Source organism: Lepisma saccharinum, chromosome 14 (genome assembly GCF_977018435.1).
Source record: "Lepisma saccharinum chromosome 14, izLepSacc3.1, whole genome shotgun sequence".
Classification (NCBI taxonomy): Eukaryota; Metazoa; Arthropoda; class Insecta; order Zygentoma; family Lepismatidae; genus Lepisma; species Lepisma saccharinum.
This window is the reverse complement of record NC_139242.1, coordinates 49,345,888-49,363,849: the sequence shown is the minus strand read 5'-3', so window position 1 is coordinate 49,363,849 and position 17,962 is coordinate 49,345,888. Positions and strand designations below refer to the sequence as shown.

General features: G+C 40.0%; 1 protein-coding gene across 12 annotated transcripts in view; it reads left to right on the top strand.

Moving 5' to 3' along the window:
- The window catches only part of LOC145998865 (band 7 protein AGAP004871), a 280,450-nt gene that overhangs the window by 102,291 nt on the left and 160,197 nt on the right, over positions 1–17,962 (top strand). The window lies entirely within an intron of this gene.

Here is a 17,962-nt window from a genome sequence, read left to right as displayed (position 1 = left end):
ATGCTTAGCATTAAGATACTATAGTGCAGGGGCAAAAAGTGGGGGGCAACTGTCCCCCCTCGCTCCCATAATCGCAGCCACTGCAAACAAGATTTGATACAAGATGACAACCGCAGATACATAAAATCAACCTCACGTATTAGTGGTTATTGTAGCGTGCTGAGAAACCGAAGGTCACGAGTTCGAATCCCAGGTAAGACACGGTCGTTTCTTTCTCCAAGTATTCCAATCTTCTTTACGTTTTTATCCTCACGCTTAATATACAAAACATGTTCAGTATATAATCAGAATGTTGCAATGAAATCTCCGGTCAAGTGCCCCTGAAGACGAAACTTCGCATGCTTGTTCAACTTGAGACTCCAGAATTAACGGCGGAAGCCCCGTAGCACAGAAAGCGAAATTCCTGTGTGAACGAATGAAGACCACTTGTATAGCATATGATAAGATTTCCTTGCAGAAGTCCTGAACTTGCTTCGACAGGCCTTTGCTTGCTACGTGACAATACCCATTCTCACACCTCTGCTGACACTTTTCAGACCCTTGTTGACTTACTCTCCTTACTGCCCGGACCTAGCCCTTAGAGATAATTGGCTCTTCGGACTTTTGGACGCACATCACATCTGACGAAGACGTTCAGCAGGTGATATACTCCTAGTTGAGACTGCAACCTGAATACTTTTTTTCCCTAAGTGCATCGACACACTGCACTGGTGGAACGTTCGCACAAGTGTATCAATAGACAAGAGGACCACATTGAAAAATAGCATAAATGAAACAACTATTTTCAACTGTGATTAACGATATTGCTTAAATTTGGTTATAAATTGAACATGCCTCGTATAAAGTACAAAAATTGAACGAAAAATAGAGATTCGTTTAAAATATTGTGGGTTTCACTTCTACTCTTGTATACATTTTTTTTAAAGTCTCATTTTAACCCAAGTTGTTTTTCCAGCTCGCATTTTCATCATGAAAGGTGCTTTTGATTTGTGTGCATTTCCTTTGTAGTGTTAAAGTACAACATCGTTTACCCCGTTAATTTCTACACTAAACAACAAAGGAGTACTTCCTCATTCACGTGTTGGCATCCTCACTCATAATATTAGCACCAGTTAGTTATTGTAACCATAAGAGTGGGCAAAGTGGGCAACCGCTCGGGGCCTCGCACCTGAAGGAGCTTCGCGTCTCATAGGGTTTAAACAGAAAGAAAAACTGAAATAAATAGATATAAGAGAAATAGATGAAAAAGCCAAATTTTGTGTGCTATAAAAATATTTTTATCCCGTTATAAATTCTAGTTTAACGTTACAATTTGAATAAATACCTAAAATATTTAATATTTTTAATATACTTGGCGGTAGCAGTCTGACTGTACATGTCTTTGTAGTTTATCAGTAATGTCGGGCAGAGATGGCGAAGTGGGAAGGAAGTTCCTTCCCATCCGGAGAATATGCATGTAAATGAAAGACTGAAATAGTCAAAGCAAATAATAATTTTAGGTGGGTCATTGGTGAAATATTTGTAAACAAACACTAGGGAAAGCGTTGCAATGTACAGTGCATGATTACCAAACAGGAGAGTAGGCAGGCACCAGCCTATGGGCCGCACATCTTTAGGGACCTTTGACAAAGGATCAAAATTATAATGTTTTGATCTTGAAAGGAAATTACAATCAAGGTTTTTAAATTGTTTCCAAAACATAAACAAAATGAAAAAACTAAATAAAAAACGAAAACTTTAGCTACATTAAAGAATCTACAGGGTGGCTCAATAAGTCACTTAACACCCTCAGTACAAGGCCACTGCGGCATGGAATGTGAAAATGGCGATGACCAATCATTGCCTGGCCAAGGGGGAACCACATTGACGCCACCCACACGGTCGGCGGCCATCTTGATGTCCGCCATCTTGAATTCAACTTCAGAATTTTAAATGGGAAGGGGGTCGTGCGACATATCAAAATGGGCTAGAATTTCACGAGAAATGCAATGGTGAAGGTGTTTTCGACGTATCTTTAACTAGTAAAAGGTTATGACTGAATTCTTGTACCAATTTGCTCCTTTTCGAGGTGTTAGAAAAATGCCTTAAAATTTGTTTAGCGCATCGGTAATGCATCGAGATCAAAGTGACGTCTAGGGAGAGAAGTTCGCATGCCATTGCACACGATTTTAATCGGATACATCCATGAAGAGCTGCGCATTATAAATGGTTGTCGCGAACAATTTACAGTGTGACGCTTCCATTGAATTAAAAGTCCTTCACAGTGACAAGGCTAATGTTTATGTTCAGAAGGAAGTTCATAAACACAATATGCGACCCTTGTCATCTGATAACTAACTTTGGACAAAAACAGGTTCATAACGTTCCCATAAGTGTTCTGGTGTTCTTCCCTATTGAAAAAACTCTGTAAAAAGTACCTTCTTCCATAAGCAAGGATGAAAAAAACTGTTTACTTAACAAATCCAAGTAGCCCTAAGCATTTAAGGTTCCGTTGATGGAAAATTGACTAACCAATCGTGTTCCACACAGTACGCCACACCATTAACTTACCAACACTAACCATTCAGCTTTGATCTGTCGAAAATGGGTTATCAGATAAAAAGCATCGAATATTCTGTTTATAAACTTCCTTATGAACATAACCATTAGCCTGTCACTGTGAAGGACTTTTAATTCAATGGAAGCGTCACACTGTAAATTGTTCGCGACAACCATTCATAATGCGCAGCTCTTCATGGATGTATCCGATTAAAATCGTGTGCAATGGCATGCGAACTTCTCTCCCTAGACGTCACTTTGATCTCGATGCATTACCGATGCGCTAAACATATTTTAAGGCATTTTTCTAACACCTCGAAAAGGAGCAAATTGGTACAAGAATTCAGTCATAACCTTTTACTAGTTAAAGATACGTCGAAAACACCTTCACCATTGCATTTCTCGTGAAATTCTAGCCCATTTTGATATGTCGCACGACCCCCTTCCCATTTAAAATTCTGAAGTTGAATTCAAGATGGCGGACATCAAGATGGCTGCCGACCATGCGGGTGACGTCAGTGTGGTTCCCCCTTGGCCAGGCAACGATTGGTCATCGCCATTTTCACGTTCCATGCCGCAGTGGCCGTGTACTGGGGGTGTTAAGTGACTTATTGAGCCATAACTTTGTGGTATTGTTAACTCTGCAACAATTAAAGTTAGGTGAAAACAAATGTCACAGTTGTTTTCCTGGTGAAATTCTAGCCCATTTTGATATGTCGCACGACCCCCTTCCCATTTAAATTTCTGAAGTTGAATTCAAGATGGCGGGCATCAAGATGGCTGCCGACCATGCGGGTGACGTCAATGTGGTTCCCCCTTGGCCTGATAACGATTGGTCATCGCCATTTTTACGTCCCATGCCGCAGTGGCCTTGTACTGGGGGTGTTAAGTGACTTATTGAGCCACCCTGTATTTCAACTCTCAATTTACTTTACTGGCATCAGGTTCTCGCGATTGTTCAAGATACCGTACCTAATTGATGTGTCAAAATTTGTATATAATCATGTGAGCACGACGCATGATTAAGTGAAGTTATGTGTTCAATAAATCGATAAATCCAAGTCTTTCTGCACACACACACACACACACACACATGTAACTGTCTCAAATCCACAAAGAAATTATGTGATATCAAGGAAGTGCCACAAATACCAAACCAGTATTATAATTACCATATTATGAATTCTCAATCTTAATCGTCACAAGTTTTGCATTTTTGGCAGAGAAAGAAAATTTGAGTTGAATGCGAACCACTATGTCCCTCCACTGTGTATCGAACCCGGCACTAGCGTACGCAGAGGACGGGGACTTATAGGGCTACAGCCTTCTCAAAAATTATGATAAAATCAATATTTTGAAATAAAAGCCGTGAAAAACTCGGGGAAAACGAGCGTGGTGTAAATGCAACCATTCCTTAAAATGGCCCCCCCCCACCCCGATTGCCATTTTTGATATTGGAAAGTTCTTAAATTACAAAATATCTTATTGTGTATGCCATCCCCTACAAAGCAGCTAAATGTACATACTATCCACTGTACAATTCCAGCCCCTCCCGAAAAAAAATCCTGCGGACGCTAGTGGAACCCCTTGATTACAAGGCTGCGACTTTATCACTACGCCATCGGAGAGGCACTCGTGGAAGAATATATTCATCTTGTTTCCCAAGTATCCAAGAGACACGAGAGTAGTAAGAATCTCGAACTTGTCTCGATAAGATTTGCTAGTCTCACTGTATTCTCCGTTTGTAACAGTTATTGTATACACATTATATTCTCAATTTATCAGTTATTGTAAAGCTCTGCAACATAAATCCTTGCCAGTTAATATTGTTACTATCCATACCTCTGCGCCAACGCTCTCTCTACCGAATTCCTCGGGTTCGAGTCTAGGTCTGGTCACAAAATTGGCACAGATCGATGCTAAATGGCACAAATACAACGGTGAAATAAAAATATCAGTTGAAGTCACTTGTTTTCTTCTGGTTCATTCAATCGTGTAGTGCTCTGTTGTCCAAAAGTGTGGAGACACCCGAATAAAAGTTCAATGACATACTGTTCCGCGAAGCTAACATTGTACCCGCCATCTTGAAATCCGCCACCTTGAATTCAACTTCAAAATTTTAAATAGGAAGGGGGTGATATGAAATATCAAATCAGGCTAGAATTTCACGAGAAATGCAATGGTGAAAGTTTTTTTAGACGTATCTTTAACCAGCAAAAATTATGACTGAATTATTGTACCAATTTGCTCCTTTTCGAGATGTCAGAAAAATACATTCAAATGTCTTAAGCGCGTCGGCAACGCATCGAGATCAAAGTGAAGTCTAGGGAGAGAAGTTCGCAATCCATTGAACACGATTTTAATCGGATACATCCACGATGAGCTGCGCGTTATGAATGGTTGTCTCGAACAATTACAGTGTGATGTAGAATGTTGAGTGACTTTGAGTAAATGAAATTCAGATACCAGTTGTTGTAGCTCGAGAATATTAGTTGGATAAATCGTCCGCATTGAGGAAAAGGAATACAGCATCTTTCTCGAAGCGCGAGGAACCGAAAAAAAAGAGGAGTCTCGGGAATCTGTGGAGCAAATCCGCACATAACGGCACATAAGTGGAGAAAGCGAGTGGGCGTAGCAAAGCAGTGCACGCTTCTATAAACGGATGGTAGCTGCAGCCGTGTTTTCCTCTTATGTACTCACTTTCCTTTCCCACGCGTTCATTGGTTGAGAGCTTTCGAGTCCTACTTGCGCAGAGACTTCTTTTCGTTCGCCTTCTCCAGAGATTCCCTGGACAGACCGAAGCGGCTGGAATTTAATGTAGACACTTACGGAAGTAGTCATTCTTAAGTACCCTAGAAGGGTACTTTTTAACTTTTTTTAACTGCAAGAAAGACAAAAAAGTCAATGATGGATGAGGCAAGGATTGAAGAAAAACTTATCATTATTAAAAATGTCAAAATATTGCTGTGATTATGGGAAATTGGAAGTATTTCTCCGCAAGAAATACATGGGAAACATTTTTTTTTAAGAAAAGCTTTATCTAGCTTAATAGTCATAACACCATTAAGCCATGTTTCCATGATAACCAAAAACTCAATATGCTGACCAAGGCAGAGGAAAATAGAAAAGAGGAAGAGGAAGGGATTATATACGAAGTGAAGTGAAAAGAATGTCAGTGTGTGTACATAGGAGAAACAAAAAAAATGGATGAAAGACAGGTTGAAACAACATAGGGATGATGTACGGCTTAAGAGAGAGAGAAATGCGATATTTAAACACACGAGAGAAACAGGACATGACATAGAGTGGGATGAGGCTAAGCAGATAGGAAGGGAGAAGAGAATGCTAGTGAGAAAATGGAAAGAGGCCAAGGAAATAGAGAAGAAAGGGGAAGAAGACACAATGAACAGGAATGGGGGACTGAAATTAAACAAAGAATGGAAGGTGTTAGAATGGATGGAGGGGACAAGAGCGAAGGAGAGAAAAGAAGGAAGAGGAATTAAGAAAGAAAGAATAAGGAAAAAGATAAATAAATTCTGCATATTGAATTTTTGCTCAATACTCAACCTAAAGACCTACTTTCACCTGCATGGTGTGCAGAAATCCATAACCAACATCTCGCTGTTAACATTTTCTAATACTCGCGAGAATTTTGACAGAATTGAAATAGGTGTGTACCTTATCAGAACTGTACCTCGCCTCTTTGAAGCCGGTACCGACTGTAGCAGTTTCTAATGCTATGTATCATAATCAAACATTGCAATTGGAATCAAACACAGGGCAGAAATCAAGACGTATTTGTTTTCTCTTTATTTTTAAGTCTCATTTTTGCCAATTTTGGTAGAGGATATTTTCGAAAAAATCACACAATCTCTGACGGATCCGTCTCTATAGTGGAAGAGTTTGCGCATTGCTCTATGAAGTCTGAGGTCTTATATTCGAGTCTCGGGTAAGACTAACGCATCATTGTGTTTCAGTCATCATTTATTGAATCACTTCGTCGCAATAATCTGTAGAGGTTGAAAAGCGACTCAAATAATACAGTAAAACCTCGTTAATCCGGATACCAATAAGCCGGACTTCACTTAATCCTGACAGAAAAAGGCAAAAAAAAGAAAGAAAAAAACAGAATGCAAGGTTTTAAATGTGACTAGAAGTCAACAAGAAAACTTCCGAAAGAAAAGGCAGTCAACTGATGGAATTCTGTTTCCCGCAGACTTTGTACCATACTGTATAGTGTATTTAGGCCTTTAAATACACCATAATAAACGTGTTCCGTGTTCTTTTAGATTATTTCAGTTAATCCGGACTTTCGTTAAACCGGTCAACTAATCCCCCCATTAGTCCAGATTAACGATAATGCAATCATCACAAACATGAAGAAAGGGGTGGTTGAGAGTTTCTAATCAACAGTAAACATGAAGACTGGTGTGTGAAGTGCTCTAGACAATTGTTTAAGGTAAACATACCACTGCATTTCTCGTGCAATCCAATATGGCGGACCTAGGTTTGACAAACACAACTATGGTTTCCCTGGGCCTAACCTGTTTCTATCAAGACCAATTGTACCCACCATAACTCCTTTACATTTTATAATAGAGGGTGCTAAGGGACTTTTGACACTCTGTAGATTTAAGCGTGCTTTTAATTCCTTTTTAACGCATAGAATAATCTATATATATAAAGATGGATGTGTGCGTGTATATATATGTATATTTGTTCCGGCATAACTCTCAAAAGCCTGCAGCAATTAAGGACTAAAAGCGGTAAACGTTGTAAAAGCGAAAGTGTTGGGAAATCGCATCGTTCAGCACATCAGCCCGTAAGAACGTTCACACGAGTGAACTACTTACAGGGCTACCAACCACATTTCTCGTTTACCACATTATAAAGCATGACACATTTCACAGTTTAACGTGGGAAACGGTGTTTGAATTATTTTGGCACTTACAGCGTTTACCAATTGTAGTCTCCAATTTCAACCAAACTTGGTACACATATTACTTGCAATCTGGAAAGAAATACTGTGGGGGTAAGTCACCCCTGGCACCCCTAGGGGTGGGGGTGGGAAGGGGTGAGATAAAATAATCGAAAACGACCTATATTTATTAGTGTGGAATCCATAGTTTTCGGGGTCGCAAAGATGAATAGTGACACTCCCAATGCCGTTCAACTCCAACACCCCTGGCACCCCTAGGGGTGAGGGTGGGAAGAGGGGTGACATGCTAAAATAATCGAAAACGACCGATATTAGTGTGGAATCCATAGTTTTCTGGGTCGCTTAGATGAATAGTGACACTCCCAATGCCGTTCAACTCCAAGTTCATTTTACACTATAGTTACAATTCATTATTTTCCTGTCTAATAGAAGATTATGATAAATAAATACCCGGGCAACGCCGGATTATGAGCTAGTATATAAATAAAATATTACTAGCCTAATGAAAAATAAAGGATAATTTAAGAATGGTATTTGAATAGTCTTTGAAGTCGTAGTGCGCTGCAAAGCTAGGAATAATTGATTGATTTGAAATCTGGCACTTTTGGATAATCGCAAAGATAAGGATGAATGGTGATAGAATGAAATTGACAAAATGACAGTCACAAACATATATGGACGACACAACACGCACCCCATGAAGGATTATACTGACCGAGTCGAGACGGTGGAGCCTTGATAATCTACAAAATGCAGTCCAGGGTGGGAGTGGGGTTGACATTGGGGTGCTTATGGAAAGGTCAACCCTTACGCCTCTACAAAGCTAGGAAACTGTAAATAAAGCTAATGCTATTTTCTATTATTTTCTAATTTGGTTATTTCACGTTGCTCTTTTTCCTCCAGGTTGCCCCGATAGTATAGTGGCTAACGGTGTCGCCTTGTAATTAAGAAACACCGGGTTGGATTAACGTGCACAGTGGTCGGATCATGCTATAAACTGTAGGCCCAGTTACATTTAGCTTAACGAAGGATAGAGTGGAGTTTAAAACAAATTTTAAACAAAAACATTTTACCTCTTCAGATTAATCGCGACGATGAGGATAAACAATGATTAGGTGAAAATAGGCAGGAAACAATCCTGGACGGATTTAAAAGTAGGACCTCCGGGTTATGTAGGTCGCTGCGCTAACCACTCCGCTACGGCGGATGGTTAAACAAAGTTTTAAAGTACACGTTAACGAAGTTACTAAAGATTCTCAAAGAATATCGATCGAGCCAAGAACATTTCGCAGGACATACATCGTAAGCATAAAACTTACCAAGTAATGAGAACCACGTTACCACAGCAATAAATGACTAATTTTAACATCAGCATGCGATAAAACGTAGACATATATAAGTGCATTGCTTCTAAGGCAATTTGGGAAAGTACTTGAAGACCGTTGCTACATCAAATCTAATGTAAGAAAAACATAGAGGAAATTACTTTCCTCTGAAGGTCACCTCCAACGGAGCAAACTACCTGTTTTGCGCATTTCTGATGTCTTGGCTGATAAATAACTTTATCTGAGTAAAGCACTTACGCTCCTTTTGCAAAATTGGATTTTGAAAGTAGAAAGAAAGTTTCCAATGATGAAAATTGATCCGGTGAGCATGTAAAATCTGCAGTTTCATGGAATGACCGAGAAATATAGTATACGGCATGTACAATACATAACCAAAATTCCTCAATACTGTTACCTCGTCTATATACTCACTTCTGCCAACGTGCCACCAGTGAGTCAATACCCTTGGAGAGAAGTTTTGCTGTCTCAATCAGGAGTATGTCTTCTTCAGATGTGAAGTTGACCTCCGCGATAGCAGAGTGGTAGCGTCGTTGCTTTGTAATCAAGGGGTATCGAACCCGGGACCCCTTGATTACAAAGCAACGACGCTACCACTGTTCATGGTGGTTCGGATCCCACTTTAAACTGTAGGTCCAGTTCCGATAAACCTTGCTGTACATAAAGTGGACTTAAAACACCAATCAATCAATCAGATGTGAAGTGTTTCCCAGGGGAGCTACGTCCGGCGAGTAAGGAGAGTGAGTCAAGAATGGTCTGAACAATCGCAGCCTCGGTGTGTGGACGGGCATTGTCATGTTTCAAGTTGCTGTACTGCGGGGCTTCCGCCGTTAACACAGGACCCTTAAGTACCGCACGCATGCGAAGCTTGGGCATTGGCAAATAACGGGAGATTTTATTGCAAAATTCTGGTTATTTATTGATCATGACACACAATTTTCTTCTTACTATAAGAACGTTATGTTGATGAATGAACGTAAGTGAATCCCATTTTTAAATGTTTTGCTTGTGGTGTTTTAAATTCGACAGCAAAACTCGTTATGGAGTTTGTTACGGAGTACAATGTGAGTACAATGTGAATCACAGAGACGGTTCTTCTGATTCTTTTACAGACTGACTGGGTTTCCGAGGTGTCCACAGCTGCTTTGCAAATGTGTGTTGGAATTGTAATATTATGTTCAAAAGGGTTATTCAAAATGATGTCAAGAACTCTAACTGCAAGGCCTCCATGTATGCTCTACATATCAATACTATAGACAAATTAAGCCCATATTTTACTCCAGTATCTCCTGATCGACTTGAGTGATGGCTTGAATTAGTCCTAGTAAGTCTTCTAAGGGAGCTCTCAGATCGAAGCGACAAGTTACACGCGACATGGGAGTTTCACAAGCCATAATGTCCTCTGAGCATGGGCAAGCAAGAGGCACAATGCACGCTATTGAAAAAACAGCCCAGTCCGGAAAAGTTGCATTTATTTCCGAAGAATCGTTTCTCGTTTTAAGTGACAAGTGTCGGTTGTGGCCCTAAAGTAGCAGGGAGGGATTGGACAAACAGTTTTTCACAGAACCCCAATGGAAGAAATTACTTCTCCACTATGCAAAGTGATTTATAAGTCCGTGAACTATTTTAAAAATTCACCACAGATAAACAATGGATAGTGGAAATTCTGATGCCGATGGAACGACAAACTCTCCAAGTTTTTGTAGGAAACTGCACGAGTCCATAGTTACCATGGTTTGCCGCTAGGAGGCAGTAGTAGTAGTAGCAAATATGGCTCTAAATAAATGCGAGAAGGTGTTTTGTGTACTGGAATGCTACCTCTGCGGATACGTGAAGGACAGTGTGCGAATTAACGGGGGGATTTCCCCTCCCCCTACAAAATATTTTATCCCCGGCAAAATAAAATTATTTTTATCCCTGCCAGGGATGTTTTTATACCCTCGAAAAAATAGAATTGAGAGCATATCAATTTTTAACTGTAACAAACATAACTGAAAAATTATTCGTGTCTATTAATTGTCCAGTTATCAAAGATTTCCATGCCGGAAAGTATGCAGCCTTGTGGATTAAAGGAGGACCATTCTGCAACTGACCAACCTCATCGAATATGTATTCAAGTGTTCACAAGAAACTTAGAGGTAGTTAAATGGACATTAAGTTGGAACTTGGCTATTTAAATTTAGATAAATTTTCGGTGTTATAAGTTCGATAGCTCTTTTTGTGTACGAGTTTGGGTTTTCTTAGAATGTAAATACACTGTTTCTAAATTACGTCATAAATGTATTATAGACTGGGACAATTTTCGAAAATTCTGACTGTAGGAAGCATTTTTGAGAAAAAGCGGGCAAACAACATTTTCTGAATGTATTTGATGTGCTGATTACGAATATTTTGTTTGCCACTCTCAATTTTCGTGTTATATGCTTCAAATCGCTAAAAAACAAAATGGCGGCCATACGAAATGAGTTCCTATTAACTTTGGAAGGAGCAGAAACAAAATAGTGATCTTGGTGTCAAACATTATGTTTTTGGGTATGCTGAATCCAAATATTATGTTTTGTAATCTGAAATTTTAAGCTATGTGCTCCAAATCGCTAAAAAACAAAATGGCGGCAATGCGAAATGAGGTCCTAATAACTTTTGAAGGAGCAGAAAGAAAATAGTGATCTTGGTGTCAAACATTATGTTTTGGGTATGCTGAATCCCAATATTATGTTTTGTAATCCGAAATTTTAAGCTATGTGCTCCAAATCGCTAAAAAACAAAATGGCGGCAATACGAAATGAGGTCCTAATAACTTTTGAGGGAGCAGAAAGAAAATAGTGATCTTGGTGTCAAACATTATGTTTTTGGGTATGCTGAATCCAAATATTATGTTTTCTAATCTGAAATTTTAAGCTGTTTGTTCCAAATCGCTAAAAAACAAAATGGTGGCTACGTGCATCCATGCAATGTTTCGTATCCATACTTTTGAACTAGGAATAAAACAGTGTAACAGTAGGTTTTTAATACAGAAAAAAGTATAGAACATTTCTGAAGTAAAGATTCAAAATTATAATATTATTCAAAGCATAAGACCATATTGAAATATTAACAGTACCAGTGTATGATAAATCCGCACGTTAATCTTATTCAACCTTATTTTGCCTACAAAAATAGTATAACATTTTTCTAGTCACGGATATTCATGCACTCCTTAGTGCCAGTATTTGCACATTTGCAAGCTGCAGTACATACAAGCTGGCCTTTCCTTAAGGAATATGTAGCGGATATACAACCACCCAAACATCTACATGTGACAGCGATTGAAGTGGCAGCGATTGAAGTTTTGGAAGGAGCTGTCCATCAACCATTTTTCATCCCAAGATAGTAGGTGGTGGTAACACAGGTTTTGGTATGACCAACTGCCTCCACATCATGGCTTGATAGTGGACCCGTTGTACATGTAACCGTATAGCATCGGTAGTGGGGGGGGGGGAGTGCTTGTGGTGTTTTTCCTTTGCTGAACAGCTTTACTCTGGTTTCATCACAACTGCTTGCATCCGGTACACCATACAACTTGCATATGAACTTCTCTTCCTTGTGTGCTGTTTCTTGTTTCAATTCGTCAACACTAAGATTTAATAGATCATTATTATTAGTGTTAAATATTTTCCATGCTGTCTTCTTACTGATCCCAGCAATGTAGGATACTGTGTCGCATCCTGTTATGGCGTGGAATGGGATGAGAGTTTCGAAGAGAGGATCCGTAAATGAAAGCTTCTGCCTGACTTCATGTACTGGAAAATATATATATATTTTTTATGTTCCTGCTCGCTACCACAATTTCGTACATCTAATCTTGTGAAATAACGCTACCAATTGCACTAATACATCTGCATCACGTGCTGAGACAACAATATTATCAGCACCAGAATTAAGAGAGTGAACTACAATGCGCGTGTCCGCCTCTTCGTGGTTTGCCTGCAATTCTTCAATAGACAAATCCCGATTGTTTGTTCGTACGTCATCCTCCTTGTGAAATTCACCGGAAACCACAAATATTTTGTCTTCAGGAGCATTGTTGATCAAATGAGGAAATGAGAGGGAAAACAGGCCAAATCTTTTTTATTCTCCTAGTTAGCAAGAAAGTCACTGAATTTGTTGGGGATTGGCACAGATCCATTTTCTATTACTCTCCTTACTAAATGAGCATGTTTCAAGCGCCTATCCCTTGTTCCAGCCTTGATTGAAGTTGCGTTATACCGATCAAAGGTGACATCAATCCTCTTAAAGCTTCTTCCCATAGAAAGAACAAGGTTAAGAAATACATCTGCCAGTTGACCAAAGTTTAAAACTCCTGCAGGCTTTCCAAGTGCAACAACTAATGCTTGACCATCTATTATAAGGCATGACGCAGACGGATTTGATATATCAGGTGGACAAATTAGATCCTTGGTCATCACATCAGCTAGAATGGCTTTGTTTCCTGTTCTCAAACTTCCGTTTGTGTTGGCAAGGGAGATTGGAATTTTCATTAGTTAATGACACAAAATGCGATTTAGATCCACATTACGACCTGCATGATAGGCAGTTACGAGGCGCTGGAGAATATTCCTGTCAGTTTTCAAAATGGTTTCCTTGCCACTTACTACCAATTTAACTTCATAGAAGGACTTAAAGCTCTTTGCATTTGACTTATGTAGAGGATCACTTGACTTGTGTGTGACTTTTACCAGGGACCATCATCCTTTCCTTCACGAGGGTGTCTAGCTTTACCTGGCCCAGTGTTTCAGCTTTGAGGAGAGTATCTTGAATATCTGAAGTAGCTAAATCCTTTGTTTGTGGCAATGTTCTGGAGGAACTGATAAGAAACATCTTACGATGATGGCTCACAGGTGCAGGTCTTTTCAAATTTATAAGTGGATCCATGGTTCATATTCTGAAATAAAGTAAAAAAAGAAAAAAAATGTATCATAGGTTTAGTCATTTTTGTGGTTCTTTTGTTTAAAAAAGAGGAAAAAAACTACAACAATTTTCAAACATGTCAGATTAGAAAACATAATATTCGGATTCAGCATACCCAAAAATCATAATGTTTGACACCAAGATCACTATTTTCTTTCTGCTCCTTCAAAAGTTATTTGGAGCTCATTTCGTATGGCCGCCATTTTGTTTTTCAGCGATTTGGAGAACATAGCTTAAAATTTCAGATTGGAAAACATAATATTTGGATTCAGCATGCCCAAAAACATAATGTTTGACACCAAGATCACTATTTTGTTTCTGTTCCCTCAAAAGTTATTTGGAGCTCATTTCGTATGGCCGCCATTTTGTTTTTTAGCGATATGAAGCACATAACATCAAAATCGAGAGTGGCAAACAAAATATTCGGAATCAGCACATCAATTACATTCAGAAAATGTTGTTTGCCCGCTTTTCCTCAAAAATGCTTCCTACACTTTTTACAGCCACATTTCTGAGAATTTGCACCAGGCTATTATATAAGATTTAATGTCCTAGGACAGAAATAACCTTGTAAGGTACTTATAAGGTAATAGTTTAGTTTACTGACTGGTAACATATACACAAATTTGCAAACACAAAAAAACTTATTTCCCAAAATGAAATCACAAATACGCCACTGAGTGGACCAACGCCGCCAGCAAGGGGGGAGGGGGGGCACTCGCCCACCCGAGATATCTGGAAAATGTTCATGAAACTCGAGTGGTGAAATTGTAGCGATATTTTATGATAAAGAATATTGTTTTCTATGATTTACAGGCTGTCGGTTACAGCAATTAACTGGCATGTCCAACAAAATAATGAGAGAACGTTTACACAACAGACATTGGAGTCATGTTGACTGCTGTAAGGGAAGAAATTATACTGTCGGGACGCGCTAGCAAGCGGCGTGGGACCACCCACTCTGGTAGCGACGCGCTGTTGCCGGATTGACCTACTTCAGGATTTTCGCGAGCCCACAGAAACATGAGGAAAGCTGAACTACTGCAGAGCCTTATGTTACACAAACCCCAGTTCCCCATATATCGAATAGACAAGCTTGCGGTGGTCCGTCTCCCGCCTTATCATTGTATGTACAATGCAATCGAACTTATTTGGGCACAGGTCGAAGGGCTGGTAGCACAGAGGAACACTTTGCCACCTTTTACACCGTCTAAAATTTTGCAATTGACAGAACGGGCTATCGGGGATGTGACAGCAGATAGGTGGCGTTCGGCTATAGAACACACAAGGAAGATTATTTCCGAAGCATGGGAAAAGGAGGGAGTTGAAGAGCAGCAAATGGAGTATTTTGTAATTTCACTTGGGCGGGAAGACAACAGTGACAGTAGTAGCTCAGATGAAGATGTCCCTTTACCAACCAACAATGAAGATGATCTTGGGATAGCGCCACTACAATGGTAGCCGGTAAGCAAAAACAACTGATTCTTTAACTACTACTTCTGTTCTTTCATTCATTTTTTTATGTTTTTACATACAGGTAGCTCAAAGCATTAATAACACATGTACCAAATGTATCAATAATGTTAAGGAAATAGAGCAATTGCCAAGCGTTTCGTTGTAATTTATTGAACTCTGTATTGCCAGAGCCTGTATTTTCATATAGCTTCCCAAATTATCTCACTTCACACACCCACATGTGCCTCCCCGATGGCACAGTGGTAGGGTAAGTGTTGTCGCCTTGTAATCAAGTAGTCCTGGGTTTGATACCCTGTCGAGGCACATAGTGGTTCGGATCCCACTTCCAACTGTAGGTCCATTCCAGATTAGCCGTTGTGTGCATAAAGTGGACTTTAAAACACCAACTCAATCAATCAATTCGCACACAATTGATTTGTTCTTGATAAATTCTTCTCCGTAATACAGTAACTCAGTTCTGTAAAATTCTGTTTTCGAGGTGAATTTTTGTAGGTTCCTCAAAATATAATTTAAAAACGTGTTAACGAAACGAAGTTGTACGTAATTTGTTTATACGTAATTCGCCCTAATTTTCAAGAAATACATTTCATTTGTACGTTCTGAAGCTTCAACAATCGCGGCGTGATAAAGAAGGCAAAGAGAGGCGGCATGAAATCAAAGGAGAACGATTTGCCACAGTGTTGTTCATAACAGAAGACGCATTTTCTTTTGTTGGTAATTGTGATACGATACAACATAAGTAAAAAGATGCCGGTAACTGATGCTTGCAATGTACCATAATAAAAACACAACAAAGGTTCTTTCAGTGAAGGTTTTCGGTTGCTGTGTAGAGCAGGAAGAGAAAATGTTTCATGCTTGCCAGAATGCCCGAGCTTGCCAACAGCTGACTAGCCTGTCCGTGTGTTTGTGCGAACGTGGCAACGTAGAAACCCCCCAGCCACATGGCAGCCAACGAGGAGACAGAATTTGGTCACGTTCTGCCGTTCTGCGTTCTGATTGCACGCCGCTTCTTATCGCGTCCGTACAGTAGTTCTGGCCTTCGGGACTGAAAGAATTCTCGATTTTCCGATCAGGTCGGGAAATTTTCGAAATTTCCCGCTTATGACATCCCCACGTATTTTGCCTCTACATAGGAATCAAAATACGTGCGAACATCGTACCACGCAGTAGATAGTTAAACTGGACCCCCATGATCGACCGTACAATACAACTACGTACCTAGTAGTGAGAGCAATAGACCTTAGTAAATAATTATACAAGCAAAGGTATCTTTTCAATTTCATGTTTATTACAACCAAAGCATTAACAAGTAAATAATAACAAGAATTCTAACATCATTAACGTTTCTATAAATAACCAGTAAATAACGTTGACTTCTTGGCACCTAGATTGAGTGTTCACCCCCCTGTATATGTTGAAATAGGACGATATTAATTCTTTGCATTAAGACACGGCCATAAAAAATCTATTGAAGTTTAATTTAAGAAAAAATAAACACCCCAGTTTAAGTATGTTAATTTTAGCCCTAATGGCCTATAAATAGACTAACTCGGATTAAGTTATTGATTAATTCATAGTTAAATTGAAATACTGTACACGTGTATAAGATTAGATCTGCTGTTTGCTCATAGATGGCGTTAGTGAGCTTATGAAGCTACCATGGGCACGCCATACTTGGTGTTTGTATGAGTTGGACATCTGCCAACACGAATCAGTACACATCGTCAGCGCGTTCAGACAACAACAGACAGTGTTCCTGTGGTAAGCATGTCTAGTTTTGTGCCAGAAAAAGAGCATATGCGGGAAGCTCTGCTTTTCTGCTTCCATTTGAAGAAATCGGCTGCCGAATCGCATCGAATGCTTGTGGATGCCTATGGTGACAGTGCTGTATCGGAAACAACGTGCAGGGATTGGTTTCGTCGGTTCAAAGACGGCAATTTTGACCTGAGCGACAAGAAGCGTGAAAATCGGCCCAGGAAGGTTGAGGACCATCAATTGCAGGCTCTTTTGGACGAGGACGATACCCAATCGAAATCGTGGGTTGATCCCGGCCAACCATCAACATCTTCCTCGAGTCCAAATCGCTTTGGCCGGAAGACGATGCTGTGTGTTTGGTGGGATCAACAGGGTATCGTCCACTTTGAGCTGTTGAAACCTGGTGAAACTGTCACTGCCCACCGCTACCACCAACAACTTATCAAATTGCACCGTGCTCAGTGTGACAAAAGGCCGGATTATCAACAAATACATGACAAGCTGATTTTCCTCCACGACAACGCTCCATCGCACACGTCAAGACTGGTCCAAAACTACTAGGAGACACGCAACTGGGAGGTGCTATCCCATCCCGCCTATTCACCAGACCTGGCCCCTTCCGACTACCATCTGTTTTCGTCGATGGGCCACGTCCTCGCTGAGCAGCACTTCGATTCGTATGCAGACGTCCGAAAATGGCTTGATGAGTGGTTTGCCTCGAAGGAGAAGGACTTTTTTTGGCGTGGTATCCACAAATTGCCCGAGAGGTGGGCAAAATGTGTAGCTCGCGAGGGCAAGTACTTTGAATAAATTTCTTGTTGCTTTCTATGAACAAACCATGTGTTTTTCTGACTACAAAACAGCAGATTTAAGGTTATACACCTGGTAGTAGAAATTTCCCAAGTGTGTGTGTGTGTAGCTTCGCTACCCGAGACCAAGTGGTCGATCGATTCTGTTGTTATTA